Source organism: Schistocerca americana, chromosome 1 (genome assembly GCF_021461395.2).
Source record: "Schistocerca americana isolate TAMUIC-IGC-003095 chromosome 1, iqSchAmer2.1, whole genome shotgun sequence".
NCBI classification, from domain to species: Eukaryota; Metazoa; Arthropoda; class Insecta; order Orthoptera; family Acrididae; genus Schistocerca; species Schistocerca americana.
Window position 1 is genome coordinate 71429851 of NC_060119.1, and position 6539 is coordinate 71436389.

Consider the following 6539-nt stretch of genomic DNA (forward strand, 5'->3'; position numbering starts at 1 on the left):
CAGTCTTAGGTAAAAATACCTCTGCTTTATCTCTTAAAATACCCTCTAATTCTCTTTTACTGTGTTCCGAAATACCTTGAACTTCTTGCAATTTTTCGTCGATTTCTTTATGGACTTCTAACGTGACTTGAGGCGATTCCCCCTTTTGTGCATACCTTTCTAATTCTTCATCCTCTTGATCTCGCGTCATTCTTAATTGTTTGTTTATAACTGGTATTTCTTCTAATTTTAGCTTTTGCTCAAAGAGAAGTGTGACATTCCCGAATGTTACGCTACCTTTCCCCATATCTATTATCGCTCATCTCTCATTTTAAAAATATGCACCTATAATCAAATCTACAGTTAGTTTAGGTATAATCACGAAGTTGGCTTCGATCTTTTGACCTTGACACGAAAGAGTTAACCTTGTCTGTCTCGTAACTTCCGCAGCATTGTTTCTAATAGGACCTCTTACTTTAATCAAACGTGTTTTCAGAACTGGCAATTCCTCATTGGCATTACACTCCATGAATAAATTTTCTGAGATCGCAGTCAGTTCACTTCCGCTATCAATTAAAATATTGACTGGGATATGCTTTACCATGGCCTTCACAATTGGTTGAATTTGAAAGGGTTAGTTCTGTTCTTCTTCTTGCATCAACGAAACCTCGACTGAATCATACATGATTCTTTTTAGGAATTTCCCTTGTGAATTCGAACTTTCTTTAGGATAAGCTTCGACTGCTACTTCTCTCTTACTTCCTCTTCTCTATTTCTTCCTTCATTTACGCTTTCATCAACATCCTCTACTTTTTTCTCATCCTCGTCTATCTTCTCCTTCTTCGTCGCTACTTCCACATAATCGCATCCAAATACTCTAATTATCGCTGCATAACTTCCTTCATTATATGCGTTGGGTTGTGTGCCCACTCGTAACTTATTATCAACTTCTGTTGACTGCGCTTTATCCTCATTGAATTCGCTTTCCCTGGTTTCAATCTCAAATAGCTCTGCAATACTCATTACTTCGTCCTTTTCTCCTACATTCGTTGTGCATGCCTCTGGTAATTCATCTTCCTCGTCAGTATTCTCCCAATTACTTTCGTTGCAACACGATTTTGTTATTTTCTTGTCTTCGTTTTCATCTGGTCCCTGCGGATTTGTTTCTTCCTTCTTCTCTTCTCGTGATAAGATTTTTACTTCTCTGTTCAAAGTACTGCAATTGTCCTGGGTCGGTGCGTCATCCTCTTTGGCATGGGCGCTTAGCTGTCAATTCGAACGTTTATCGGGGTTTGGTGGTCTTACCTCCTCCTCTTCTATCTGTATTCTCTTTTCTTGTTCACCTTGTTGATAGTGGTTTCTTTGTTGATAATTTGTCGGTCTATTGGTTCTCCAGTACCCGTTCCGGTTGCCGTTATTCCCTCTGTAATAGTTGTTGCCGTTCCTGGGTGAATTATAGTTATTTCCATATTCTCTTCTAAATCCACAACCGGTTCTTCGTTGAAATCTATTGTCGTTTCTTGGTGCGATGTTATCACATGGTTCGTAATTATTGTTTCTTCGCAGTGTGTCTTGTGGATTCCACTGCTTTTTGCTTTCGTTTTCACGTGCGCTTCGTCTTTTTCTTGCTTCATATTCCGAAAATATGAACTCTAGTTTCCTTAGAATACCTTTAAATGCTTCGACGCCATTGCCTCCGCGACCTACTAATGATTACTGGTATTTCAATGGTAGCTTCATCGCGAATAATTTAATCAACTCTCCGTCACTGTATGGTACATCTAAGCATTGATTTTTCTTTGCCATTGATTCGAAAAATTTCACGGGACTCTTCTCTCCTGAATTTTCAAAATATGGGTTCTGTAATAATTCGTACTTCACTCTGTTCTGTGCTTCGCTGGATCAATATCGTGAGAGAAACTTGTCTCTGAAATCTTCGTACGATCGGCATGTCGCTGCAACATTCTGCATGGTTTCTGCGACTGTTCCTGACATGTGTGCAGATATAAAGTCTAATTTGTGTGCTAGCGTCCAGTGTTCTGGTAATCCTACTCGGAATTGATCAATAAAAGTTCGTGGATGTAATGAGATTCCTTCTGGAAAGTGCTGAAATTTTCTGACTGTGAGGAAATGATCGTTGTCGTACTTCGTCATAGTTCTATATGAAATTCGCGATTCTTCGCCACTTTTGTTTCTGATCATTTCTCCCGTCTTTCTTTCCAGTTGTGGTTGATCCATTGGATATTGTCCACTGTACCTTTCGCCTACCCTTGCGTAGTATCGTTGAAGTGGTACGCAATAATTTTCTTCCATCGGTTGTGAACGTGTAGCTGAATGCATTGCACTGTACTCTTCGCGACCTGGCTTTCCATTGTCACGTATTGGTTGGGTATCTTGTCTGACCAACCTTGCCGCTTCATTGCACGATCCAAACTGTCTTGAAACATACATTTGTGGTTCCGCATGTGTTTGTGGTGCCGTTTGTTCATCAAGAATTTCGAAACGTGTTTGCTGCTGTGCAGGCTGTCTGATTTCACGTGTGTTTCTTTCCGCCTGTGATTGAAATCGCAAATGCGTAATATCTTCGTTAATTGCTTGTTTTTCCGGTGCTGTTACAGATACGGATGTGGTTGCAGACCCTGTGCTTGTTCGATCCTGTTCACTACGCTCTTCAATGGTTTGCTACAACTCTGTTCGCAATTTCTGAAGTTATCGCTTCGTTTGCGCTTCTATTTTGACTATGCGGTTATCATATCTTTTCAGCGCTGCTTTTGTGATACGTTTGTGTAACACACTGTTTTCAACAATTTCACGCGCTGTACCTGCTGCTTGTCTAGTAATTACGTTTATCCGTTTCTCTAGTTTCGTGACTTCTCCCTGGGTGTTGTTACGTAATGTTTTGATCTCGTCCTGAGTGTCATTTCGCAATGATTGTACGTCCGCTTGTACCTTGTCAATGACTGTTCTCTATTGATTGTGACCCGTTATTAAGTTTCCTATCACTTCTCGAGATTCTTTTGCCTCGTCTTCAATATGACTTAGGTGTAACTGAATTTTTTTGTTTAGTTCTTTAAGGTCACGCATTTGTCTCGTGATTTCTGCATTCTGAATTTGGATTTGGTTCGCTATGTCTTTATTGTGCCTTGTCATGGTTTCCGTAATTTGTTGTAATAATTCTGCCAGATTGGTGGGTCCCATTGCGTTTTCTTTCGACGTCCTACGTTCTGTGTTTTCGCCCAAGTGTTGGTTCGCAACCGATTGCATTGAACTGTGCTGTGACACGTTTCTGCTCGCATTCCTTGTACTCTGTGGTGAGGGAGCTCTGATTACTTGTACTATGGGTTCTACGTATTCAAGACGCAAGTTAGAATCCTCATCGACTGTCTCTGTACTTTCCTGCTCCTCTGTCGTATGCTGACTTATGTTCTCAATGCCTTGACGTACATTATCCTCGTTATGATGCGTTATCTGTCCTATTTCTCGCGATACTGCATCGTCTGTTGAACTGTCCTCTATTCTCTGTCCATTTTCATGCTGGGTCTCTACCTCATTTCGGTCAAGGTGTCGATCTGCCATTGCTAATCTTTCCGAATCGCTTATTTTCTGTTTTAAAAGCAATTCACGCGCCCTACTTCGAGTCAATATGCGCTCATACGATCTCACGCGTTTCATAAACTTTTTGTTCACACGGCTTGACAAACCATGCACTTACTTGTTGGGTCAGAACAAACTTGTCAACGATGTATCCGCCACCTGCGCGCATGCATTGGAGAGAAAACTGAATTCTAACAATATTAAAATTCATAACTTAATTATGCTATTGTCTCTGAAAGAATGTCTCACCTTTATTGAATACTTTCTTACTATCTATCGCTGCTGCTACTGTTTTCGACTATTCATAACCTTCCAAAAAAAAATTTTTATTACGAAACTTTTTCAACAGGATATTTTTCTGACCTCGTTAGGCATGTGGTCGACCTTCAATCATGGTATTTTACCATCCAGGCAGGGGCGCCATTTTCGAACACTCTGCGTGGTGTCTGTTTGTTCTATATCGTGTCTCCCTTCCACTTTCGCACAATGACGCTCTGAGTGAGTTTTTCAGGGAATTGACTAGTTTGAACCTGGGACCTATTGCTGGTAAGGAGACGCAAGACCACATATGACATGTAGAGTTCAGAAGAGTTCAGTGAGACTAGCGATGATATAACTAAATACTTAATGATTTCAGCGTCAGCTCCACTGCACTCCCAGTAAAAGAATCTTAATACTAACTAAATTTAGTGGAAGGGGTTCAAGGCTTTCCTATTTTTAGTTAGCTGGTAAAACAACGTCGAAAAAGCAGTTAGGTTTACCATTGGAAACTTTATTTTACTCACAAAACATTGTTTATAAATTGCACTATTGATAAAAGGAAATGTTTTAATACAGGATGGTAAAAACCAACTGCGTTCAACAAAAATGTGAACGAATATTCCCTAAATGGGTTTCCAAGTTCTACAATGGATCGAAGGATGACCTATGCCATATCAAATCTATAATCTAGGTTTAAATTAAGTTTCACAAAAGAGAAAACTATCAAAAGTGTCTACAGTGACCCTCAATTATCTTTAATTACTTATCTAACTTGTCGTAAATTACAGTGGCTGATGGGGCTTATCAATAGGTATATAACAGAAAAATCATCGCGTTTCAGACTTTTACTTCAAGTGGCAAATGTGAACACCATGAGCTTTAATTGACGATCGACACTAGTATTACGCAAAAAGGGGTGTAACAGATGAGCCTTCTGCAGTTCTGAGTGAAGCTTTATGCGCTGTTATGTGGCATCGCGTGCGTTCATTACCTTGCCCCTGTTCGTCAGTGGGCGGCGGGCAGCACAGCTCCGCTCACCTCGCCGTCTCGGTAGCAACTCTGACCTTACTACAATTTACCGAAGTTGTTTAAAAAACACTATCTGGCTGTGTGTTCATCTGACCAATCAGGGTCTCAATGTTAACCTTAAGCTCCGCCTACAAAAATTCTGTCCATCCAATGAGAAACGTTATACTTTTCGTGGTGGGGCAATGTTTTTAAAGTTTGCAACATAACAGAGACGCGGAAAAAGTCTCACGATAAAACTTGAAGCTGGTGTGGTCCTTCAGCGTTATCGTAAGATCTATACTGTTCTTCTGGAGGGCTCTATCTTTTAACATGGGCTGGGGATTGGTCCTGACGTAACAGAGACGCGAAAAAGTCTCACGCTAAAACTTGCAGCTGGTTTGGTCCTTTTAGTGTTATCGTAAGACCAATACTGTACTTCTGGAGTGCTCTAGCCTTTAACATGGGCTGGGTGGTGGTCCTAGCGGTTAGCTGGCAACGTGGATGTCCGTCTCTTATCGTAGAGCCTTCAGCTTAACACGGTTTTGCTCTCGGCTTCTGTTCTCGTTTCTTCCCTCGGAACTGCGCTTGTCTCACGGTGGGAAGGTATGACATGCATTTAGGCATTCTTGGGTTAGTCTGTGGTATTCCATTTGCTTACTCGTTACTCGTATTACTTTGGTTAATCTAATGTCACGAATTATTCGGAGCTATGTGATATATTACTGGATTTGCTTATCATGTCAGGGTTTTCATGGAAGGTGTTGGATTTGCCTGACACCTTACAGGTCTGCATCCATATATATTTGTGAGGTTACACAATTGATTTTAATTCTAAACAACGTGGTTTAAGCGAAATTATTATTGTATTTGTTCTTAATTAAATATGCTCCGTTTTCCATTTATTTATTTGGTAGATCTTTCATTCAGTTCCACTAATTTCGCTTTTCTGCAAATAAATGGTTTCAGGAGCAACATTATGTTACGATTTGGGATTAAAAGGGACAGTGTGCGAACATCTATTACATATTTCAGTAACCTACGCTACAGTTTGGGTCGTTTATTACTTGCATCATCAGATTTCTTTCGTAAAATTTGACTGTGATCCTTAAGTCAAGTAATACCTCGTTGCATTTCTCAGCCATGCACAGAACACAGCAGAGTGGAAAGCTGTATCAAACTAGTCTTTGGGCAAAGCAATATTGCAGATGTCAGGGTTTAAGCCAGATAAGCGACTGTACATTCCTAGACCATCATTGATGGTATAAATTTTTTTATTGAAGGTAAGGTAATTGTAAGATAGCAGTAGATCAAGGAAGTTCATCATTCTGTACGAGGGCTGTTCGGAAAGTAAGGCCTGATTGGTCGCGAAATGGAAACCACAGTGACAATCAGAAAATTTTTAGTCGACTCAGGTAGCCACATTTTCCAGCTACCTCTCTAAATAGTCGCCGCCTCGACTTTGACATTTGTCGTAGCGTCGCACAAACTTTCCACCACCCTCGTCACAGAAAGCAGCCGCCTATGCTTTCTGTCAGTTCTCTACACTGGTCTGCCGTTCGCTCGTCGTGCCAAAGTTTTCTCTTCGTAGACAGCGCTTCATGTGAGAAGAGATGAACATCGGAGGGAGCCAATTAAGGGCTGTATTGTGGGTGGTCAAACACTTCCCATCGGAAACGCTGCAGGGGCGTCTTCACTGC